The following is a 27,537-nucleotide window of genomic DNA, read 5'->3' as shown; positions in this document are numbered from 1 at the left end:
AATGTGTCAATGTCCCTTAAGTTTGTCACTGTACAATAGGGACACAGTCAGGTTACAGAAGTTTTGAAAGTCAGTCTGTAAGTGTTATGTACTCTTACAAATTCATAAACCATATTCTTTCTCTATACAGTATTATTCCTGGCAAAGACAAGAGTCAAAAATGCAAGTTCTCTCCAAGAGAGAATTAGATATTGTTTTATGTCTTTCATATCCATTGTTGATGGATGTTTGGCCAGGGAAATACTGATAAGCCCTACCATGACCGTCAGTGGCAGTATGTCGTAGTTGAGAAATATTCCGCTGTTGGCCAGCACTGAAATTATAAGATGAAATGCAAGGCCAACAACATGATTCATGATGCACACAACCATTCTGCCTGCCTTACATGGGAGAGTAGTGCATCAGCAGGCAGACCATTGGTTGAACAATCTCTGAAGGAGACACAACAGTATCTTGCTACTCTACAAGAGACACTTATTTCATCACAATTATGATGCATTAAAGCTTGGAGCTAAGCTACAATGTGCACCTAGAGTATCCATCGGAGATGCACTTGGTGCATTGCATGCTATTGGAGTATCATCACATATCTGTACTATATGCAGATGTGCATGATAGTGTAATTATTTAGTTATGCCTTGTTATTTATATACTTTAAAACAGCAAGGGTTGTAAGGACCTGAGCATGGCAAGACTATCATTTCTATTACTGCCAATATTGCATGTGCCTGCAGCTTTTGCACAGGGAATAAAATAAAGTTGATGAGTTATAATTATACTAGGTATTCTGATTTGGTGTCTTCACATATGATGTGTTTTCTGGTTCCACCAGTAAGGTTATACCACTGCCTGATAATAAAAAGTAATCTGACTCTGGCAATGATGCTGGTGAACAGTTTGGACAGCAGGAAACTTGATACAGTTGGTTATTAGTGACAGGGAGTGTGCAACACATATCCCTTAACTATGTCGTGATCATGGCCTCTGGGTCTGTGCATGCCTCCTAAAATACACAAGACTGCAAACACAGGACAGGATGGTGGTAACACACACAGTCTAGGAATTGAGACTCTCCCTGTGCATACATATGGCTGTAGATTCCAAGGCTACTGCTCTTTATTGGAACTGGCTGCATCAATTTCTACAACCAGCGAATGTTCGGGGCCATCTTTGAGGCACAGAGTAACAACACATCATGTCTTTACAAAAATTGAATGTGTCCTGCAGGGTGCATGTTATGACATAAGGAAGTGCATGTGTGTGTGTGTGACCTTGACCTTATTAATAATAATTATATATAGTATAATTATAACTCATCAACTTTATTTTAAATCATATAGTAGTACGGTATAGACCTTCTTGTGCTCTAGGGAACTCTACCGTAAATTAAAGAGAAATCTCAGGCTCCAATGAAGATGCCCTTTCTAGACATGGGAGGCCTATGTCATGGCTGCACATTGCTACCACTTCAGCAGCAAAATGGAGTGTGGAGGTGCATACAGGTAGGAAAAGGCATCCTTGAGGAAATGGTGCTTATGCCAGAGCTACATTTGGTAGAGGTCAGCACTCACAATCACACAGCATTCCCACCCCCTAACTCTGGTCATGTTGCTACCTGTGAGACTGCTGGCAGAGCCAGCTCCATACAGGGGAATACATAGAATGCCCACACTTCTTCTATGAGTGCCCTAATTAAGCTATAGTATGACAACATCCGCTGAGGCTGTGTGCCAGCAAATGTACACATACACAGCTGTACAGCTTCCAGTTCAACACATACAACAACCACTGACACCAGCCCTTCCCATAGCATATTCCAGTAGTCCCATCCAATCACACCTCACAAGAACATCACACTTTGGTCTTTTGAGTTTCTGCATCACTCACATACTTCCTTGTTAATGGCATCACAGACTTGTGTTTCCTCTCCCACTGGTTGTAATGATGATAACTGTGCTGTGTCCATTGTATTTTGTAACTTTGGTTGCCTGTGTTTGATGCACAATCTGGTGCTTAGTTTGCATGCATCACATTTTAATTTAGTCTATATACTTTACTGTGGGCCCCATTTAAGTGTAAGGCACTGCCTCTTTGCCAGTGTTACATCATACTGCACCTGCTTCTGTTTAGCATGGTCATCCCTGATGTTTGTTTCTCCACTGACTTCTCACCTGGTTCACTGGGAGAAGTTTCTCCTCCATATATCCTTCTTGATGCAACTGTGTCTTCAATATCATGATGGGTAACATTACACATACTGAAAATATCTCAGCACACGTGCTGGTGTCATATTGCTAGGCACCATTCGCTGCAACTAGATACATCCAGACACCAAAACAGGTGTTCTACAAGCACTTGAGTCTCAAGTATTCAAAAACTACTGTCTCAAATCTTGGGACACGAGCATCTTCTAGCTTGAGTAGGTTTGCTACTCAAGTATGAGTTCAGGTGAGCAAATGCTGCAGCTTACCAATATACATTATTCAAGTTCTAGTGTGGTAAGAGCTACAGTTATGTTGAGGGATTGGGAGGGGTGGGACTATGAATTAGGCAGTGATACAGAAGGTAGCGAGAGGGAGATTTTAGGAGTGTTGATGGAGTTGCAAGGGATTTTTAGGATTGGGGATCATCAGGGTATTTTAAGGAGAGGGTAGGGGTTAGATTTAAGGAGTGAGAAAGGAGTTTTAGAGTTAGATTTATAGTTCCAGTAGGGACATGGGAACTAAGTAGTTATACAAGATCAAGTTAATGCACTTGTCTATTCAAAAAAATGGCAACAAGCACATGCATTTTGAGCATATAGCATGTGAGTGCTTATAGTAGACCTCAGCAAAAACATGTCTTTAGCAGTCTAAACACACGCCATTGTTCCTGATAGGACATAGCTGTATTCAGTGACAGTCACAATCCATGGATTTGTTGTAGCTGCTATCAACAAAGCTCCGGGCCATATTTGGCATCAACAAAAATATATCCCTGTGGAAAGTCAACCATCATAAATTGTTTTTGCAGGTACATGTCTGACATATATAGACTTATGCTAGCTCCCTGGCAGGCCTGCAGATACATTGTAGATGATACCCTGTGTATTAGAGGTCCACCTGGAAGGTGATGGAGTGATAATCTTTACAATTCACTTTCCTTTTTCTCTGCTTGCCAGGTAGGGACTTTATTTCACTGTGTCCATTGTTGATTAATGTTTATTAATGAATGCTACCTGTAGCTAGTATTCACAACACAACATGTACCTTATCATCCAGTATGATAGGTATTCCACAACTCTTGTGAGGCTGCTTATGAGGCCAAAAATTACCTACCAGTTCCTGCATGGTACTGGTATACAATTTTAGTGTTTTGGAGGCCATGAAATGTAAAGTGTGGTCAGATGACACAGCAACACATAGTAAAATGACCTGCACCACCATAGCTGTTAACTATCACACATACTCAGTTGCTAAACTTGTGACAACTCCTAACATAATTCAGCTACTTGCATGCATGTACACCAGGCTTTCACTGTGGTCAATATCACTGGTGCTATCTCATTATATCACAGACTTCATACATTTCTGAATTGCTCTACCATCTAGTTTACCCTCATTTGCGTACATAGAGACACCTGATTAATAAAGTTGCTCATTATCACATCATTATACCATCATTAGCACATACTGCGATCATTTGTGTTTCTTAGTGTTCCTGACTCATGCTCAGTGTGTCTCTATATTGTGCACATCCTGTATGTGTCTCCTTGCTGCAGTGGCGGCTGGTGACTTCAAATCAAAGGGGGGCTGCAGGAAACAGCTGAATGGGTGGGGTGAGTGGGAAGGGGTGCGGCCAACTAGAAAGGGGAGGGGCTATGCTCAAAACCACAAAAACTAAATATACTGCCCTGGGTGCCATACCGTCATTATGAGAGTCCAATCAAGACAAAATGAAGTGTAGAAGAATAAAAATATTTCAATGCATTGGCTGCATGACAGCTTAATATCTAGATGGAAACAAAAAAGGTTGTGAGGCATGAAAAATAAATTACTTTTTTAAATACATTAATGGAATGCCAGTCAAAATCAAGTATAAGAAAAACAAGCAGCACTCAACTCAAACCACTTCTTGCACTGCAGTTCTAATTACAATTTATATTCAGCTTTATTAAAGTACCAAGTAACATGCTGAAAGTAGAAATCTCTGATGCCCCCACTTGTAAAAATGTTCCTTATCCAAAAAAAGACCTGCTGCCTGACATCTACTTGTTTCATGGGGAAAACATGATCAAAGTAAAAAATGAAAAGCAAACAAGAAATAAGCTCAAGATACATTGCTTAAAAGGATTACTGTACAGATTATGGACCACACGATTGGCATTCTGTTTACGGGTAAAGCCTGCAGAGATGACTGGAAGTCTCCAAGTATAATGAGACTCTTAAAATAATGTAATCCTGTTCTTTATTACAAATACTGGCATATACATTTCAATACCCAAGGCTTATACATTATCTAGTTAAGTATTCTCTACATGGCAACAGAAAGGCTTTCAATGTTGGCAATTCTTTAACAGTATGCTTATTAAAGCTTACTTGCATCTTGCAATCTCAGCCAAGCTTACCTGATGGTCATTAAAGTATTGCTACTTAAACACAGAGCAACAGGCACTTTGAGTAATAAGCATAAATCAACAGTACAAAAAATATGACAGAAACCAGACTATTCTGTAAAAATTAAGGACAGATGAAAAGCCACTCTAGTACTTGTGTCTACCTTGGATGGGGGGGACACTCTGCACATTTACACTGCATAACTACTCCTTGCCTTGCTTCGACACATCCAGAGTCACTACATGGGGGAGTGGGGTGCAACAAGCATGTCACAGTTTGAAATGTCTCTGGCTGACTTGTGATAACCCTGACACATTTGTCATACCTCTCAACCTCAGAGCAAGAAATCTGGACAAAGTCATACAAAGAAATGGGACAAAGGCCCAAAAATAAGGACAATTTTTTAAATATTGCTCTTATAAACTTAGAAAGATAATATAGGTCTTGCATTAGTATGAATTTTCTGAATGGTATGAAATCTGAAACTCAAATGTCTATCATTATTTTCTAACTTCAGTCTTTAATGATTTGTCACTAATTTGCCAAAAAAACACAATTTTATGAAAACTGGACCAAAAATGTGATATAAAAATATAAAATAGCAACACAATACAGCTGGGAACCTGTCAAAGAAACACTAACTAACTAACTTGAGCGGCTGACAAAATAAAATAATCTACATACATTTCTGAAATAAAAGTAATCTAACAGATTATTACAGTTATTTCTTAATTATAAACCCTCCATGTTTTCTTCCAAAATTGCTATTTTGCGGAGGGATCATTAGGGGAAGAGCAACATTTTGAGCCAAAATCAGGGACAGTTGAGAGGTTTGGCTATGCCTAATTCTATAAAGCAATTTATTTGCATGCACCTTTCAACCTGTTAATGCAATAAATCAGGACAAGGCCAACTATATTGGGGGAACATATAAACAGTACTAAAAATTGCTCTTGTATAAACTGAGACAGTTGATAGAACAGGTCTTACTTTAGCATGCATTTTTCTGAAGGTTATGAAGTCTGAAACTCAGTGTGTCATTAGTGACTCAATTCATAAATAATTTGCCAGAAAACCACAAATTTTATGAGGAACAAACCAAAATAAGAAGCAAAAAATCTATTCATTTTTTGAAAATCTGGACAGTTGGGAGGTATGGTTCAGCTGGGGCTGCCTAAGTTTGCCACCCTTCCCCCTCACAAAACCATGGTCGAATGGAGCCTCCCCCTGCAGCCATTCCAATGATCCATTACTTGGCTGCTTCACTCCATTTACCATAAACACTAATGTGCATACTGATTTACTTCTATGATGATTTGAACTTCATTTGAACGTTTTATTTTGCATTTTACAGCACAAACACTAAGACATCTGCTAAATAAAACTTCTCTGCCATTGAAACTCACATTCATTGAAACAACATTGAAACCCACATTCAAAGAAAATACACCCGTGGCAGATAAAGATTAATTCTGGGCTGTTTTCAAATCATAGGCCCCTTGCATATGAAACATACATGTGCTCTTTGATACACCTTCCTATTGCTTTGAACATTTTTCCAGTAAACAATGAAACAAAACGCATGCACCAATGACAAAACTGCTCAATTCAGAACATTTCCATCATAAAAGTCTACTCAAACTTCTACAGTCCACTATTATCAGTAAATATGCACAATTCTACAGTCCACCATTATCAGTAAATATGCACAATCTCTGAAGTAGTAAAAAAGTCATATAAATAATTCCACGTTAAATAAATCTGTAATGAAGAGGTTGCTGCTAATCACCTTTATATTTCATGGTTTCATCGACAAATAAAGTGTCTGATGCCCCTGAGGAATAAGTTGCCTAAATTACATTAAAAATAAGCTAGTAATATTGCAATAGGAAATGGATGGCAAACTGATAACAGGCTCATAGTTAGTATCTTAACTTTCAGTACGGCAGCATTCACCCCTTATGGGAGTAGAACCAACAACCTTCTGCATCAAAAGCAAGTACACAACCTGTTGTGCTATTAGCAATGTGAGCTGACTTAGCATAATCAGCACTAAACTTCTCTTCCCCTGCAGCTCTCAGCTCCTTGTAAAATCTACTCAATACTCAACTGCATCTCAACTTCGCAGCACAAGAAATCTGGAAAAAGCCAAATTTATTGGGGTGGGTCAAAAGGGCAAAAACCAGGGGCACATTAAACATTGCTTGTATAATCTTGGAAAGCTGCTAGAATAAAATGCTGTGTTACCACCATACATTTTACTGCCAAGGTCCCTGTTTAAAAGAATCAGAACAATATACCACTATGTCAGATCACCTGCTTTGTGAAAGCAAAATGCTGTGTTACCACTGTACATTTTACTGCCAAGGTCCCTGTGCAAAACAGTCAAGAGCAACATACCACTACGCCAAATCAGCTGCTTTGTGAAAGAGAGGAAGACTGAAACTTAAATGGCTATCATTTAATGAATTCAGTTCTCACCATAGCTGTCAACCTCTTAGTACAAAACACCTGGACAAACCCAGTAATGAGGGAATACAGCCCTCAAACATATTCAGTGAATTCAGTTCTTGCCATAGCTGTCAACCTTAGCACTAAAAACCTGGACAAAGCCAATAACAGGGTATTACAGTCCCAGAAATAAGAACAAATTTCAAAGCCAATAGCAGGGTATTACAGTCCCAAAAATAAGGACAAATTTCAAATAGTCATCTTATAAACTTAAAAAATTGCAATAATAAAAGGTTGTGTTACTATATATTTATTGCTAGAATAAAAAATTATTTTACTATGCATTTCCTGAAGAATATGAAGTCTGAAATTAAAATGCCATTGCTATAATAAAAGGTTGTGTTACTATATATTTATTGCTAGAATAAAAAAATATTTTACTATGTATTTCCTGAAGAATATGAAGTCTGAAATTCAAATGCCTGTCAATTTTACTTCTGACGGAACAAAAACAATTTTCAGCAGAGGCCCAGGGAGAAATCCTATAGACACATGTCTTTGTAAAATGGCAGGACACCAGAGCAAATCCACACAAATACAACAATAAGATGCAGACTCCACACAGAAGGCACCCCAGCCAAGAATCAAACCAGAAAACCTATAGCTGTGAGGCAACAATACTGCCACTGCACCATCAAATATGTAAGGAATTAAACATTCAGAAACCTGAAGTCTGAAATTCAAATGCCTGTCAATTTTATATAACATTTCTTAATCAGGACAGTCTGACTTGGAACAAATAAACAATTTTCAGCAGAGGCCCAGGAAGAAATAATGCAGACATGTCTTTGTAACATGGGAGGACACAAAAGCAAACCCACACAAACACAGGGAAAAGATACAGACCCCCACAAAGAAGGCACCCCAGCCAAGAATCAAACCTGAGAACCTGCAGCTGTGAGGCAACAATGCTACTACTACACCATCAAATATCAAGCATTGCAATATTTACAAACCACAGATATTATGAGGAACAGATCAGATCAAATATGAGGCAAAAATCTGCAATTTTTTTACAAATGGTGGTGGGTAGGGAATTCAGGTCTTTAACACCTGCATACAAGGTACAGGGTTCAAGCCTGAGGTATTCCCTACCACACCACCATGAGTCTAACCACCAGTATACACACACACACACACACACACACACACACACACACACACACACACCTTGTAGCAAACCATCAATCCCTGTTACACACTTACCTCTAGTAAATCCCTGTCCGCAAAACCACCATAGATCCAGTGAATCGAAATCCCTGTCCGCAAAACCACCATAAATCCTATGAAATGCATCTTCCCCGACAAGACTGCAGCTGAAAACCCGCGCAAATCCGACCCTGCCAGACCCGAGATCCTTCCCCCGATGAACTCCTGACTGCTAACGTTGCAGTCCGACCCCAATGTGTTTTCCCAGCGAGTTCCAGGACAGTCTATGCAGTTTAAAACTGCATAGACTTCTGTGAACTCCATTCTTCATGTTTCCCAGTCAGGACTGCTGCTGAGACAATCTGCGCATGCTCCAGACTGTCTTAGCAGCAGTCCAGACTAGTGCGCATGCGCGAAAGTCCGTAATTTTTTAAATTTTTTTATTTTTATTTTTATTTATTTATTTTTTCTATTTCTTTATTTCATAGTTGAGGGGGCTGCAGTCTGGCAGTCCAATAGCATGAGCCGCCCCTGCCTTACTGTGCATAGTTATGTACTATAAAGCAATAAATGCCTGAGACCCAAGGATTATTTGGATGTGAGTCCATTAATGAAATAGCTCATCAAATGAAGACAAGAAAGAAATGAAAGAGTATGATGTGAGAAAAAAGGCATGAAGTTTATCTAGTATGCATCTCTTTTTGTGGATATTTATATACTTCCTTTAGTATATTCATGGTTATCTGAGGTACCCACTACTATGGGACATCATAAGAAATGTCATATTGGGGCACAACAAAAAATGAAGCATTACAAGAGAAAGAAAAAAAAATCCACATGTATTTGCATCATTAAAGAGAGAGTGATAGATGCAACAGAAGAAGCAAGACCTAATATGGTGTAGTTTATATGCAGAAAAGAAATCAATGCTATCTAATTTGAAAATACATACAGGCAAAGGCACCAAGACACAGTAGATGCTGCAAAAATAAAATAGTAGCACAGTTTAATGTATTGGAAAGTAAACAGTTTGATACAGAAATGGAGAAAATCAAATATGAAGTGATAGATCAGTTATGAAGTGAAGAGTTTGAATGGGAATCCCAGATGCAAAGACCATTTCAGAATGGTAGTTTATTAAAACAGGGACAACTTGAAGAAGTGATAGAGGAAATAGAGTCGCGTGGTAGTAGATAAAATTAGTCATTAATTTTGTTAAATGCTTAAAAGTAGAACATATTTCTCACAAATCAAAATGCCACAGTCATTTCAAAGCCAAGATATTTCCATGCAGAGGCAAATGAGCAGGGAATGCAAACTTAGAAGAAGCTCTCAATCAGGAAAAAAAAAAAAACAATTTAAAAGAAGACCTGCTGGATTTGATGGCCACAGATAAATATAACAATATGTATGAAAGACATTGACTGCCAAAAGTGAATAAGACATGGATTGTTAATTACTTAATAAGGAAAATTAATAAACTAAATGGAACTATAAAGAGAGGTCCACACAATATAACAGAAGTTAACAGAATACATTATTGTACAGTGGAACTAATAACAGATAAGATATTAATGAAAAAGCATGAATTAGTAAAGGAAAATAAATGGGCAAATAGAGTACCACCATGGAAGCACCATCTAGAAACAGTTATGCAACAGTTAGGAAAAGATGTATAATTATTGGAACAATACATAATGCATACACTAAAACATACTAGAAAAGTGAAAGGGTTAAAACAACAATACAATATCAGGAGACATCAGGATATGAGTTATACTATGTCTAACCATAAATTAAAAATCTCTGTGCATACTTAAATACTTAGGAGATGCACTGAGAAATATAAAGAAAGGGCACAAAACAGTTTAGGGATGAACCAAAGAAATTTCACAGGGAGTTACGAAAGAAAACAGCAACAGTTGAGATACCACCAAGAAAAGAAGAAATCATGGGATTCTGAAGAGATATCTGTGAGTATCCAGCTGTGCACACTAAGGAGGGTGAGGGAATAAAATAATTAAAAGAAGACTTAGGAAACTCTGATATATTAGATATGGATTGGAATGAAGTAACTCCTACTGAGACACAGCTAAAGTTAAGAAAGGCTCCCAAATGGAAAATACCAGGTCCAGATGCTCTACCTAATTTTTGGTTAAAGATATTGTCATCCTTGCACTGTGATTTAGCCCCAAGCAAAAACTATTTACATGTACACCCTGAAATGAGACCAGACTGGCTAACAATGGGGAAGACCATACACGTACTTAAAAGTGAACCTGCGGATCATCCAAAACGCTATCAACCAATTACTTGCCTCCCAACAACATACACGGTATACATGGGAATTGATGCAGACAGAGGATACAGTTATTTAGATAAAAAATCTATTGTTGCTAAAGAACAGAAGGGAAATAAAAGAGATGCTTTTGTTAAATGAATCCATAGGTTCATAGGTTCATAGGTAGGTACTAGGCTATTGGCCCAAGGGCCTATGTAAGCCTAGACAACAAGGTCCCCTGGCTTACGCCACCCAAGAAAGATATTGTCCTGTGCCACTATCGAGCAGAGACACAGAAGTAATCCCCGGGGTGTATTTCCTATTTCCCATCCACTCAGCAAGATTTTTCTTGAAGAGTGCTAAAGAATAACTATGCTTGACATAGATGTATAGCCTGTTCCAGAGTATGGCAAGTCTCTGGGACAGGAATCTATACCTCCAGCATGTCATGTTTATTGTGGTGACAAGGTTTAGGTCCCTAGAGCATGTAGAGATTGGGATTTCTTTAGGTGTAGCATGTCCAACAGCTCTGGGTTTGATATAGCTTTATATGTTAGGCAAAGATCACCTCGGAGTAGGCGATATGCTATGGAGTAAAGCTGGAATTTTTTGAGGCGGTCAGTGTAGGGCATTTGTTTGAGGCCAGTAATCCTCTTTGTGAGGTACTTCTGTGGCCTTTTCAGCTGCTGCACATGTCTTGTGAGGTACATTCCAAAAGGGGTGCTGTACTCTATAATGGGTCTAATGGCTGTCAAATAGAAGGGAAAAGTGACCTCTTTTTTTCCTGGATGAGAACCCTTTTATAATGAGGTGTGCCACGTAGAAGGACTTCCTGACTACTGTGGCGATGTGACTATCAAAGGAGAGACTACTGTCCACCTGGGTCCCAAGGTCTCTTATCACATATTCGGTGTTAAGTAGATTGCTGCGTATGTGGTAGTTCATGGGTACAGAGTTTTTACCAAAGGGGGTGACACTGCACTTTTTGGCATTGAGCTTGAAGCCATAGCTCTGACACCAGCCATCTGTCTCAGCGAGGCCCTTCTGTAGGATGTCCACATCATTTGGGGGCATGACTTTGGCTCCTAGTTTGCAGTCATCTGTGAATATCATTAGCCAGAGGCCTTCTGTGTTAGCCTGTACTTCAGAGGAGTAGATACCAAACAGCAGAGTTCCCAGGATGGAACCCTGTGGTACTCCACTTGTCACTGCTTTGAGGTCAGATTTGAAGTCTGCAACTTTTACAGTGTGGGTACTGTCAGTGAGCCAGTTGGCAACCCATCTTGTGGTGTAGGGATTTATACCAAGTTTAGTGAGTTTAGCTATAATTCCGGAATGGAGGATGGTGTCAAAAGCCTTGGCGAGGTCAAGATAGGCTGTGTGAACCACCCTACCCTCATCAACAGCTTTGGTGACTGCCTCAAAGAAGGCAATCAGGTTCAGGAGGCATGATCTGCCTTTCACAAACCCAAACTAGGTGGGATCCAGAGTTTGGAGGTTACCAATGTCTTTGTTTATGAGTTCCATGATGATACGTTCCTTGGCCTTGCAGACCAGGCTCATCAGGCTAATAGGTCGATACTTCCTGGGATCAGTGGTGGCTCCCCCTTTGTGGAGTGGGATAACTGTTGCTGTGTGCCATTCAGTGGGCCAAAGCCTGTTGCGAGGCTATTATTAAACATGGTGCTTAAGTGGGGAGCCAGTTCATTCTGAAGTTCGTGTAAAACACAGCCTGGGATGTTGTCCGGTCCCATGGATGCTGTGTTTTTGGCTTTAGAGAGTGCAGCTTTTACCTGCATAGTTGTGATTACAGGGACTCTGCATTCTTCCTGTATAGATATGGGCCCTTTAGGAGGTGAGGGGGGGAGTAAAGTTAGCACTGAACCTATCTGCCAGGATGTTAGCATCATCAGTTGGTTCTGTAATTTTCATGCCTTTGTGCTGTAACTCAGAGCAGATCTGGGTGTTGCCATTGAGATTCTTGACATAGCTATAGAATGCTTTGTGGTTGTCCGTAGAATTAGTGGCAATATTGTTTTCGTAGCTAGCTTTGAAGGATCTTATAAGGGATCTCAGCTTCTTACTGAGGCTGACCAGGAAGCTCCTCCACTCATGGGAGTTTACTCTCTTTTGCAACAGTTTCTTCCTTATGTTGTACAGTTTGTTTATGACAGGGGACCACCAAACTGGCTTCCTTTTTTTGGAGGATAGCATCTTGATTCTGTTTGGGATAGCACGATCCATGCACTCGTGTAAGTGCTTATAGAGTGCATTTGTGTAGGATTCAGCAGTTGTAACTATGTTGTCCATCTGCATGGGTGTCACGAAGTTCATCACTTCTGTCTTAAGAAGCATGAAGTTGGCTTTGGAGAAATTTTTTACTGTGGTTTCCTTAATTGGGGGTGGGGGCGGGATGTGGATATCAAGGGTAATTAGCTTATGGTCGGATCGGACCAATGAGAAGTTGACTTCAGGTGTGGAACACCAGTTACTCATGTTAGTAATGACTAGGTCTAGGATATTGTTGCCCCTGGTGGGGGTGTGGATAAGTTGATCCAGGGCATTGGAGTTTATGAATTCTAGAAAGCGTTGAGCTAAGGAGTTGGTACACGAGTAGTTTTCCCAGTTAATGGTGGGGTAGTTGAAGTCACCTATTATTAGGGTGTTTGGCTGAACCCTAATATTTTCCAGTACATCAAGAAAAGAGGAGTGGGAATCCTGGGGCATGGTGGGGGATCTGTAGCAAGCTACAATTTGGATTGCAGTTTTGCCCAGAGTTAGTTGCACTTGGATAACCAAGTATGCATTATGCTGAGCAACTAGCCTGGATGTGTGGATATCCTTAATGAATATGGACAGACCTCCGCCTTTGGTGTTTCAGTCCAGGTTACATGGCCGAAAAGTGTGGTATAAGTTATAGCCTGGTAGTGCAGGGGTGCTCTCTGGAGCCTTGAACCAGGTCTCAGTCACTGCACAGATTTTGATGTTCTCCATTTTAAGGAGTGCTTTGAGTGAGTGTATTTATAATGAAGACCTGTAAAAATACAAGATCTCAGTGTGGCATCAATAAATTACAAAAAAGCATTAGATAGTACTCCTTATTCCTGGATTGTTTACAAATGTGCAAGATCAATTATATATTGACAAATTTTATTACAGTTACTATGAAGAAATGGAAAAAAACATTTTGCAATTGAACCACAAAAAAGGACAAATTGCTATAAATGGTGTGAAAATATAGCATTGGATATTTAAGGGTGATTCTTCATTACCTTTATTGCTTTGTCTTGTTCTTAATCCATTAAGCTGTTGAATCAATGGCCTGGGTCATGTATTCAGTCTGATTCCAAGAAAATCAACAAGTGAAAGGATATCACATCTAATTCTTGTGGAAGACTTTAAACTATACAGTTCTTCAGATAAACACCTGAAAGAGAAACTGTACATTGTTAAACCTTTTCAGAGGACATACAATTGTCATTTGGTCTTGAGAAATATGCAAAAGCAACATTTGAAAGAGGAAAGTTGAAGACTTAAGAAAATACAAAACTTGAGGAGGAATGTGATATAAAAGATTGGAACAAGATGGAGTGTGCAAATATATTAGAATAGATAAAGGGAAAATGATATAATAACAACAAAGCACAGTAAGGAATATGTTTGAAAACTGAAATTAACACTGAAAACAGCTTTCACATCTAGAAATAAAGTTCAAGCTATAAACAGTTTGCACTTCCTGTTTTAACTTATAACTTTGGGGTGACTGACTGGCCACAAAAACAGCTTGAAAGGAAATCAAGAAAATTGCTTCATGCCTATCAAATGATATACAAAAAACAGTGGTTGCCAAGATTATATATCTGAAGGAGGCATGGGCCTTCTTGAAACTGACTACACATGTGTGTCAGTGATTGTGGGATTGCATAAGTATTTATTGGCATCTTTAGATCAAAACATATTAAAAGTTCTAAAACATGAACAAATAAGTCCAGGATAACTTCCTTGCTTAGGTTAGCTGAATCCTCTAAAATGCAGGCATGGAAATCCAACTAAACATGGTTAAAATCAGGTGGCAACAGAAAATGCAGATAAACAAAAGAAAGAATACAAAGAACGGAATCAAGAAAAAAGAAAAGATAAATGAACAAACATTATTATTGTAAGAAGTATAGAGATCTGCTGGAACAGCCACATGTTGACAAAAAGTTACTGTGCAAATGGCTTGGATGGGGTGAATTTAAACTACAAGGTGAAAAGTTAATATTGGTAGCCCAAAAAATTGGATTGTATTGTACTCAGTGGCATATCGCTTACTCAGATGTGATCTCTGCCTGACTTGCAAAGCCATGTCCAATTCAGAATTGATGGACATGCTCCACCTAAAGAAATCCAAGTCACTGCGAGCCATGCGCTCTAGTTAGCTAAACCTCACCAAAACAGTAAATAGAAAATGCTGGAGGGATAGATTCCTGTCACAGAGACTCCCCATGCTTTGGGACAAAATTCCTAACTACATTAGGCAGAGCCCCTCACTAACACTCTTCAAGAGAAACCTTGATGAGTGGATGGGTAACAGAAAATATACCCCTGGGATCACTCCATTGGCTCTGCTTGACAGAGGCTCAGTTAATTAATCAATGGGGCGGCGAAAGCCGACACACTCTGGCTAGGCTTATAAATGCCCTCGGGCAGATAGCCTAGTACCTACCTATGAACCTATGAACCTATATCAGATGGTTCATAACAGAGCTAAAACAATTACACATCTGGATGCAGCATGTAATATACTCATGGCTGTAGGTTTGTATACTGAAAGATATAACAAGGTGGCAAGGATGTTACACTGGAAACTTTGCAAACATTACAACACAGAAGCAGCTGAGAGACATTGGAAACATGAACCACAAAAGTTTTGAACAATAAAAGCAGTGAACGATGTAGGAAGATTAATAACCACAAACAGAATGCTGCCAACCACAAGTGACGACCTGGAAATATGCAAGAGGTTTAGCAATCCGAAAAATGATTTATGTTAAATTCTGATGCTGCAAAGATGCCAACAAAATGCACACACATTTAAAACACGTTGTTTATTTGAAACAATGTAGTGCTTTCATTCCTCAACCAGAACTTCCTCAGAATCTGCACTTCCCCACATATCACTTCTTTTTATACAATTTACCTAGGGCACAGTATGTGTAAGTTGTTTTTTGGATGGTTAAACCTCTTGCCTACATCCAGGTCTTCACTTGTGGTTAGTGACATTCTGCTTGTGGTTAGTACTCTTCCTACACTGTCCACTGTTTGCATAGCTCAAATTATTCTTCATACAGCACCTGGGACCTGGTTTTGAAGACACCTGATGTAGCAGGAGGATTTTCATCCTTCTACATCAATGGACTTTAATAAATTAGTATTGGATGTCGAAACTGTGAAACACCAACTCACTATTCAGTCCATCTTCACAAACAAACCCCTATATGGAACTGTTACGGACTTGCGGTCAGCTGTAATTTTAACAGAACAAAGTGGTGAAACACATGAATCAATGAGCCAGGACTTATTTGATGGATTTATAAATGGAATGCAACAAACTTCACTTTGACAAAACAACAATCATTTTAATTGGTCATAACAAAGGCAGGGAATCTGCCACACAAGGTGCTTTTCACATTCCAAATATTAATTGCAATGAGGACCAAATGGATCTAGTTTTAACTCTGATTTTAGTTTCAGTAACAATAATCATTATAGAAGGGAACAAAATTAAAAGGGGAGAAGTGATGATTTTATAGCTGGGTCCTTGAAAAAGTTTATTTTTCTTTTTGAAAAGAAACTGCAAAAGAAAAAAAATCATGCAGGTGGATAATGCTTATTTAACAGAAGGTGTTAAATTGGGCATTGTGCCCAAAAGACTCAAATATACAATTCACTAGTGGACTTAATGAGAACAAATCTATTTTAAGCAATTTATTGATATGTTTAACCAGTTTGGGTTAGAACTTATTGAGTTAATAGTTATGCATAATATTGCAACCACTGAACAGCTTCTTAAGGAGGCTGAACATCTTAAGAATGTTATTGATCATGATGTATTGTTTAATGAATATAAAGGACTTTATAATAATTTTGTTTTTACAGTGATTGTAATTGTAAACAGAATGTGGTTAGAAAACAAAAGAAAATAGAAAGACACCGTAAAGATTATAAAAGTAATACTGCTTATCCGCATTTAACATTTAAGGTCTCCTCTCACAAATCTGCTTCCCATCAGTCACTGACAGAATATAGAAGCCAAAAAATGGCCAGTATTCCAACTGTGGTAAAATGAAACATAAACAGCTGCCAGTCCGAGTGGTTTCCTGACAGAATATATTAATGCTATATATCAGAATAATCCTCTTGAAACATACAATCTCAGATCAGAAGAGGATTTTCCAACACTCAGGAGATCCAAAAGGATTGCAGCATGCACCTCATATTTTCAGGACAAGGACATGAGCAGGAACCCCCAACCACTAGGTCAACACAGGCAGTGGAACAGGTAGGGGAAGGTGATGGGGAAAGGCACAATGAATGAGAGGAGGTCCCAAAATATAATTCCACAACATACTTGTGGAGCTGCAATGTCTTTGAGTGGGTATATTATTTATAATTACAGTCAGGTGACAATGTCCCCTGATCATTTTAAGCTTTTTTCAAGGGGGGTTACATTTATTCCAACAACTAAGTTTTAACATAGTTGCCTCACTGACCGAGTTGAAAACTTTTACGAGGAAATTGAATTTGGCAATGTATTTTAATAACACAAAAAAGGGACAAGATATGTACTCTAACAATGAGTTTAAGAAGCAAAACAATTTTACCCCATCAATGCATACAGCATTTTAGGCTTCTGAGAAAGCATGCACTAAAGATTATTATTACTTATTAAAAGATAATAAATATCACAGAGTTAATAAAATCACACCCAGAGAGCTCAATATCCTTAATTCTATTAAGAAAGAGAGAGCCATTAGGGTCAAGTAACCATAAAAAGGAGGTGAGACAGCCATTGTAAACTCATGGCAATACTCTGAAGCTATAAACAACATGCTATATGACAACCAAACCTATGTGACCATATCAAGAAATTAAATTAATATTGCCTATTTTAAAATAGATTTATTTTTGGATGAATTACTGTTGTAAGGCACAATTGTTTTCAGTATGCATACATATCTAACAAATAATAATAAAAAAACTATTATACATAGCTTTTGGCATACCAAAACTTCATAAAAGAACTGAGGACATAAAGTACAGACCAATGTTAGTAGCCTCTGGCTCCAAAACATAGCCCCTGACAGCATCTATTGACAAAAAATAAAAATAAAACCATGGTTTAAGGAAAAGTCCTATCTACTAAAAGACTCAGGGACTTTTTTAGCAGACTTTCACCTGATTTATGGTCTGAACATATTGTTTTTTAACCATTTATATGATAGACCCTTTGACATGTATACCTAATATGGAGGGTATTGAATTATTCTATAACAATCTTAATGGATGCTCCTTTCTTTCAAATATTGTGGTTGTGCTTCTAAAAGAGCTTATGATGATTGATATAGAAAATAAGTTTGTACACTTTGAGGAGGAGCTGTTTAAACAAATTAAAGGAGCAACCAGGGTTGCATTCTTTGCCTCCATGTTTGCAAATCTACTGTTATCCACATGGGGAAAACACCATGTTTTAGATCTAACTACTTTCAGTTCTGTAAATTATATTTAAGATACCTAGATGACATCTTCATTTTATGGGAAGTCACCAGTGATATCATAGGAGATTTTGTAGAACAACTTAACACTTTCACCTCATTTCTGAAATTTACATGGAACTTTAACAACAAAAGTAGGAATTATCTTGATACTTTAATTATTTTGGAAATTAATGGATTTAAATCCAAGATTTACAGAAAACCAACATATAGTAACTCCTGTCTTCACTATAATAGTTTCCATCCTAAAAGTCACAAAAGGAGTGTATTGAAGGGACAATACATTCACTTAGCTAGAATGAACTCAAACAAAAATGGTTGTGTGGAAGAGTTTACAGTTTTAGATAAAATTATTTTTAAACAACTTTTTATTAATTTTAAAACAAATATTGTACAAATTATTTAAGAGCAGTCATGGTGGTGCAGTGGTTAGCATTGCTGCCTCACAGCAAGAGGTTCTCCGGTTCGATTCTCATCTGGGGTGCCTTCTGTGTAGAGTCTGCATGTCCTCCCTTTGGTCGCGTGGGTTTCCTCCAGGTTCTTCGGTTTCCTCCCACATCCCAAAGACATGCAGTAGGTGGATTGGACACTCTAAATTGGACCTAGATGTGAGTCTGTGCATTTGTGTGCCTTCTGTGGAAGGTTGGGCGCCAGGCTGGCAACTCAACACCGTAAAACTCCACTGACAATCATGAGCAGACAGATGATCCGCTGTGACAACCCCTAACCAGGAAAAAGCCAGAAGAAGAAGATTGTACAAATTATTTAAAGATGAGTAGAACAAAACATAACTATTTATAGATAAAATGATTTTTACAGAGAGACTATCCAGTGGAGTTTATACATGCAATTAGAAATGAAGTAATATAAGAATGGGGCAATAGATATAAACCACTTCTAGGACAAGATTTATATAATGAGTTGAATCTAATGGAGACTAAGAAACAGGTCTCTGGTACTAAATATGACAATTATAAAAGATCTTTGATAATAGAATATAACAAAGTGGTTCCTAAGGTTAAAAAACATCATTACTAAGAACTGGTGTATTATTAGTTTTAACACTTTGTTGTTAAACATTCTGGATGCTTAACAACTTATTTGTATTTAAAACAGGACATAATTTAAAATAAATGTTTGAAAATCATAACATTCAGCTTACTGAATCAGGGCATGATAGAGATTCCACAAAATGTGGGTTTTCTAAGCTATGTCCCTATATTTGTATAAAGAAAGACTTCATCCTTAATAATGGATTGATAGTTTAGTTAATGGGAATTATGTAACATCAGGAACAGTGTATTAGGTATTATGTTCAGGATGCTACAGTTTTTTTACATAGGAAAGACCAAATATGCTTTAAATAAAAAAATATGAGCATCTTTACAATATTAAACAAAAATATGAATGATGCTTTATATAGACATTAATTAGTATACACGGGTTTATGCAATTATAAGTTTGGAATATTAGATAAAATACCTCCAGATCCAAAGGGTGGAGACTGACAAAATGTAATAGCATTCATAGAACTAAAATGGCAACTGAGTTTAAACTCAATGACTCCGCCTGGTTTGAATGACATGGTATTAATTCATTCAGTATCAAAAACTTAAAGCAAGATGTTTTTTAGTACCTTGTAAGGTAGAGTACAACATACTTTGATTTCTAGATCATTTATAAATGACATCATATATTATGCTGATTATTTATTTTTGGTAGTGTATATATATATATATATATATATATATATATATATATATATATATATAGTTATATTTATTTATAGGCATCAGGTATTAAATTATTAACAATCATATGTATAAATGAATGTTTTCAAAGTATCTAATATGATAGATTGTTGTTTTTTTAAAATATGCAGCCTTCAGCATTGTACTGCTCTTTTGCAAATGTTAACACATACTGTGCCCTTAAGTTAAATTGTATAAAAGGGTGTGATGTTTGGGATAGTGCAGAATCTAGAGAAGTTCTAGTTGGGGAATAAAAGCACTCATTTTTTTTTTTTTGAATAAACATGTTTTGTGCATTTTTTTTCAGCATCTTTTCAGCATCAGACTTTAATGTTAGTCATTTTTGGGATGGTTAAATCTTGCCTACTTCCAGGTCTTCACTTATGGTCAGCAGCATTCTGTTTGTAACCACGAAAGATTGTTGAAAAAATAAGTAATGATTATATGGGATCACCCAATTGCAGCAGCTAAGAAGGTAGAAGCAAACATATTAGATACTGTAGTTCAAGTGAAAAAAGATAGATATAACTTCATTTATTGAAATTCCTACACCCAGTGACCGCTGTGTCTTACAAACTGAAAGACATAAATTTGTAAAACATTAGGATTTGTAAATATAAACTAATGTAATGTGGAATAAGGACACATAGATCATTCTAGTTGCAGTAAGAACAACTGGATTAATAAAAAATAATCTTGAAACTAATCTAAATATGTTACTGATAAAAGTAACCTTATATAAACTACAAAAAGAAGTGATTCTGGGTATATTGTGGGTGCTAAGAAGAGCACTTGCATCAAATGTCTAAGAGTGAAGCAAAACTGATTTCATGAACTTTAATTATGTAATGACTTAGGAATGGGGTCCATTTACATCAAGGTATGTCAAAACCTAAGGATTTGGACAAATTAAACCACAGTAAAACAAATTAACTGCTACCTATTATGCACAACATTGCAGATGTTACTGGTTGCTTGAAAATCATTTTGAAGCCATGCAATAATTAAGCAATAACCCATGCCTGGGTGTGGGTAATGCTGGATTTACCACTGGTGTGGTCAAACAAAGACAACCGTGGGTAAATCCAGCATTACCCACACCCAGAAGTGGGTTATTGCTATTATACAATGACATTATTTAAGAAAAAAAAAAACTTACTTTTCTTAAATAATGGCATTATATAATACCTCCTTGCTGCCCTTCCACAGCTGTCCAGTATTCTGCGGCTAAAAGGAAAGAAATGAAGATCTCTGTTGCTTTTTTCTAAGATATCTCGCTATGTTAAACTCATTTAACATAGCAAGATAACAGCAACAGAGCTCTTCTGTACTCCATTGCTGTCCAATACAAAAAAAAAAGACTTATACTAATGGAAAACGTTCGGGCGACTGGACCTTTTTCCATTAATACAAGTCTGATTTACAACGGCCACGCTGACCAATCAGCATGCACGTTTTGGAATATTAATGGGAGGTCATTGTATAATTGTATATTTATAATAATATTAACAGAATGTTTTGCCTTACAGTCTGCCGCAGGGACCTTAAAGTGTGTTAAGCAGTACTTTCAGCAATACTTGAAGTTTTCATGGCTTGAAATATTGTGACTGTTGCGTATATTTTTAGTTAAGCAAAAATAGATAATTCTCAAATTTTTCAGATGGACAAAACAGCTGTTTCTAAAAACCTAGAAAAAATCTAAGGCTGAACTTTCTTGTATAGTAATATAACAACATGGTAAGGAATCTTAAAGTATGATTATAATGAAGAGTTTTACTGAGCAACGTTTATGTTTGCATTTCTTAAACTGCATTTACTTTTCACATTGTTTATAGTTGTTTGACATATGCTTTGTAACTAGATCTTTTAGATAAGGCTTGGGAATTTAAGATGATATGTTGGCTACTAGATATGTAATTTTTCATAGATCTATAATGCCTTGTGGAGTTGGAATTACCGTAAGCTGCAAATCATCAAAATACTTACATCAGCAAAAACAGAATCCTCTCCACAAGCACAAGACATAAGCACTGCCCTGGATTTGGCATGGAGAATAAATCCAACAGCATTGATTTTTTTGTTTGCATACACAGAAAGTGGTCACTAACCTGGGTCTTGTGAGAGCGAGTGGACAGTACTATTAGCACTCAGTTTGCAGTTTTAATTGAATTTGTTCAGTGAGAGTCATAGGTTCAATGAGTCTTGACATAATAAACTTACTGACTTCCATTTTTCATACCTATTTTGCATAAATACATTGAATGGATTGGTATGTAGCTACTTAATTGCACAAATCATATTAGTTCATGATTTACATGTAGTTTATTTCAGCCTCTAACTTTCTGAATTTGTTGAAGAAGTTGCTTATATATTTTTAGCAATCTTTTTATACTTCAGTGCCTCTTCTCCCTGTCATAATGTATGTTTTACATGATGTGTATAACTAATGATGATTTGGATACTAATTAGCTTTGAGTTTTCTAGTAGACAAGCAGTCAATAAGATCATAAAATACAAAGTCAACTAATTATGTTGAATTTCATGTAATTCAACAGAAATTAACACGTTTGTCTAGAAGGTCAGCACAGGCTAACCTGGGTATAATGTCCAGTTGCACATGCAGTTATCGAGATTAAGTTTGAATGCGGACAATTAACTGTATTTTTTTCTTTTGGGACATGCAGGGGAAGTTTATTCCACAGATGTAGAATGCATTGGACTAGGAACTTTGCAACAACAATATTAATTTATTGATGCAGGCTGAGATCTTTTGTATGAATACTTCAGAATCTACTAGTTCTGCATAAGACCAGGTGGCAGAGCAAGGCAGGGTTTTTCATGTTTCAAAAAGCATGGCAAACATCACCATAAAGGATATGGGAGGAGAAAGTGTACAAGGAGAGAGCTGTCAGGTTTTCTGGATAACTAAAGGAAGTGAGACCAGTGATCTTTTTTAATTAAGAATCTCTGGGGATTATAAGGTACAGTATTTTGCTTATGAATAAATATGCCAGAAGGAGCATTATATTGTGATGGGTCTTTTGAAGATAAGTACATGGGCAGAAAAAATATCTACCACAAGAGGAGACATTTTTGTAAATTACTTGCACCATATAGAAAGGTTTGTGAACTTCTGAGTAGTCACGATGGTCAAATGATAGTCAGTTATTGAAATAGGTGCCAAAGTTGCTGATGACAGTATTAATATGGAGGAAGACCTGCATTGTGGCATAGAGGGATAAAGTCCTAACTATATCCCAAGCAGCATGTGTTTGATTACTGGCTCAGACATTTGAGGAGCTTGCAGGGAGGAATGTCCATGCCTATCCCATGGGAGAGTGATTCTTCATGATGCTTTTTGAGGGGATGCGTGGCCTAAGAGGGAAGTAGCCCTCAGGCACTGTCAATGAGCACAAGAGAATGGGCAGTAAGACAAGAGTGTAGGTCATTAAAGAAACAATCCCTCCCCCAGTAGAAGAATTAGATTGCATGCCCCCCTCCATGTTCCAGGATGACCTTAGGCTCCATAATGGCCTGGGAACTGGAAGAAAGTTGGGGTGTGGAAGGAAGGATTGGCAGCCACAGCAATGGATGACATAACATTTAACATTATATTTAAGGAAGAAAACTTTTTTTTTATTTTATCAGATAGAGCTACATTGTATTTCCTAGTGCTTAGCTTTAGACCATTGTCAGTTAACCAAAAGTTGGCATAGTCAAATCCTTTCTGAAGGAGATGAGTATTAGAATCCGATTTGTAGTCATCAACAAGCTTAGATAACCACAACCATATAATATTAAATTGGAAATCAAATAAATAAGTACCAAAAATGAAGCATCCCAAATGCTTTGCTTCTGCAGAACATAGCTGATAACATGTTTTAAAGTCAAAGAAAGGTCCTAGAACTTTCCTTACACAGGCTGTGTCAGACAACCAATTAACCAGTCAATGGACAATTGTAGGAGTTTTGATTAAGTTTCGTAAACGTATCAATAACTTCTGCATGGGAAATTGTATCAAAGGATTTTTCAAGGTCAAGATAGATGCTGTGAATGGAGTCGCCATTGCCAATGGCTTCAATGACTCTCTGAAGAAGTTTACAATATTAAAGAGACAAGATCCCCTCTTGAAAAAGCCAATTAATTTGGGTCAAGGGACAATTGTTTAGTTGTGTCTGTACTAATGAGTTTGAATATGCTGCTCTCTATGGCCTTGGAAATAAGCCCAGTGAACTTATTGCTGATAATTGCTTGGATCAGTGTTATCTCTATGGCCTTGGAAATAAGCCCAGTGAACTTAATGCTGATAATTGCTTGGATCAGTGTTAAGGTTACCCATATGTAGTGCAAGTTAGTTAGTCAAATAGTTAAATGACAGTTGTTAATCAGGGGAGTGGGCTTCTCCATTTTGGCCACAGCATAAATATTACAATAGAATGAAGAGAGAAAGGAATGTTTCATTCCATAACAGTTATTAACATGCACAGTGTGTAGCAATATACAGAACTGTAAACAAGAGTCCCTTTTCTAGATGGAAAGGTATGATGACACAGAATGAAATGCAGAGTATATACATATGTACACTTTTGGAATTAAATAATGTCTAATAATTGCATGGAATGAAACCATGGAGATGCTGAGATTAAAAAGGTTGAAGTGAGATTTGACCATATTTATCACTAATAAATAGGCAGTCTATAACATCATCAAATGTCATGGAACTGCTTTGCTTTTGGTTTTTGAAAGGGCTATAAGAACTTGGTCTAAGGCAAGTTTAAGGAAGTTGGGAAAAAGGGAATATCTCTGTAGGTGGTCCTGGTAAAGTTAGAGCTAATGTTATGATCTAGTTCCTTTGGCTCCAGAAGAGATGTATTATTCTAGATCAGCTCAGAGCATAGTTGATTATTGCTTCTTTGTTTCATAACATATTTGCACACACAGGACACTGAGCCACATGATCTGTGCTATATAACATTAAGTATCCTGTTTTTTGCTTATTTCTGAGTTATTTGTATCAGTTTTATTGTCTGCATATACTTTTCTAGCTAGTTTCACTGTGTGTGAGGTATTAACTAGAAATTTTCTACAATTGTTAAGCATCTGGTTGGGTTTGTTTGTTCTGATTTTTGTTTCCCACCCTGCCTCCCTATTGGTATCCTGTTTTTATACTTGGTGGTTTTGCAGTTGCCTGCCCCTACTGTAAATTTGATCTGAGACACTCCTCCCAGTCTAGTGTCATTACCTCATTCTACCTAATCCAGGGAGAACATTTGAGAAGGCCAACCCACTTAGTTTCTGCTCCTACTTTCCCCTTTCCAGTTACAAAAAAAATGTTCTAAGCTTGTTTCCTGCCTTTCCTGTAAGTCGTCTAGTCCAGATACAGATTTGCTTTATCCAGGACTGTTTGTAAGCTTCTGAGCCCCCAAGCCTTTCTGTGTTGGAGGGAAGCCTTCTAGCTTAATTTTGTTTCTTAGAACTAGCCAGTTTTCTAGTTTCAGCACTCAAATCTGTTTCTTTGAGCTCAGCACTTGTTCAGAACCCACTGTAAGCACTAAATAAGCTACAAATTACTACAACACTAAACTTTCCTCGCTTGTCTAGGGGAAAACAGTTTTTAGTACTTAATAAATAAGCAGCTAACCAGGTATGTCTAAGGGTCAGCTCCAGGTGTTTTCCCTTGTCTACCTGATGAATCTGGGCATCTTGGGGCAATGCAGCAATTGCCTCATGTACACAGACAACTCTCTCCTCCTACCACCCAACACTACAACCTGTGAGAGATGCACTTGTATAGCCAAACTGGAAGCAAAGCTCTCTTCACCCAAGACTGGACTAGACAGTCAAGAGGAGAAGGTAAACACTTGCACCATACCACACTCATCACGTAGTCCCTCAAAACCTACACCACCAAAATGCATGGATAGAAATTACAAAACACACACCTACATTTGTGGAGGCTCTCATTAAAAATCTACCCAAGCAACAGGGACCTCCAAAGCAGAAACACATACAACCTCCACCCCCCAACACAATCCAAATGACACAAACTCAACCACAGCCCATAAGCCAAAACAAAGTACCAAACACTCTAGTCATAGGTGACTCTATAGTCAGGCACACTGATGTTCCACTCACCAGGCTAAACAAGGAGAAAGTTACTGTCAGATGCCTGAAAGGGTGGCAGGATCTGCCACATAGCACACACACTCAGGTCACACCATGACAAGTACAAATATGACTCTGTTCTTGTCCATGCTGGTGTGAATGGCCTGAGACATACCTCACTGGACTACATGAAAAGAGACATGGAGGAGCTCTCCGGTGTTGTAGCCCAGGCAGGTATGATCCTAGCCCTGAGTAGTATCCTGACATCACCCAGAATGATACCACAGTACAAGGACAAAATGATTTACTTCAACAATTGGCTAAGCTTCTGGTGTCATTCTAAAGGGATCCAGTATCCTGGAATGACATGCTCTACAAACCACGATACTTTGCCAGAGATGGCCTGCACCTGTCGCTCCTGGGATTCCGGATACTGGCTAAGGCCATTGCCACTCCTATAGTGCCTTTTCTAGGCAAGGTTCAAATGACAAATTTACCACCATTACAGGTACAAGCAAGCAAAATCTGAGGGTAATGCTACTTAATGCTAGGAGTCTAAACCTCAAAATGCACTCACTCGAGGCACTCCCTAAAATGGAGAACATCAACATCTGTGCAGTGACAGAGACCTGGTTCAAGGCTCCAGAGAACACTCCTGCATTACCAGGCTATAATTCATACCACACCTTTTGGCCACCTAACCTGGACCAAAACACTAAAGGTGGAGGCATATCCATATTTATTAAGGATATCCACACCTCTAGGCTTGTTACTCAGCATAATACATCTGAGATTATCCAAGTGCAACAAACTCTGGGCAAGTCTGCAATCCAAATTATAGCTTGCTACTGATCCCCCACCATGCCCCAAGATTCCCACTCCTCATTTCTTGATACACTGGAAAATATTAGGGTACAACCTAACACCCTAATAATGGGTGATTTCAACTACCCCACAATTAACTGGGAAAACTACTCATGTACCAACTCTTGTGCTCAACATTTTCTGGAATTCATAAATTCAAATGACTTGGATCAACTTATCCACACCTCCACCAGGGGCAGCAATATCCTAGACTTGGTCATTACCAACATGGGCAACTGGCGTTCCACACCAGAGGTCAATTCCTCGTTGGTCAGATCCTACCACAAACTAATCACCCTAGACATCCACATCCCACCCAAACCCCCCCCCCATTTGGGAAACCACTGTAAAAAATTCCTTTAAAGCCAACGTCACGCTTCTTAAGACAGAAGTGGCAAACTTCACGACACCCATGCTGATGGGCAATAGAGGTACGATTGCTGAATCCTATACAAATGCACTTTATAAGCACTTACACAAGTGCATGGATTGTGCAATCCCTAACAGAACCAAGATGCTATCCT

Source organism: Protopterus annectens, chromosome 14.part0, assembly GCF_019279795.1.
Source record: "Protopterus annectens isolate FY-2018-M chromosome 14.part0, PAN1.0, whole genome shotgun sequence".
NCBI classification, from domain to species: Eukaryota; Metazoa; Chordata; order Ceratodontiformes; family Protopteridae; genus Protopterus; species Protopterus annectens.
The sequence above is the reverse complement of the archived record's forward strand: the minus strand, read 5'-3'. Positions refer to the sequence as shown.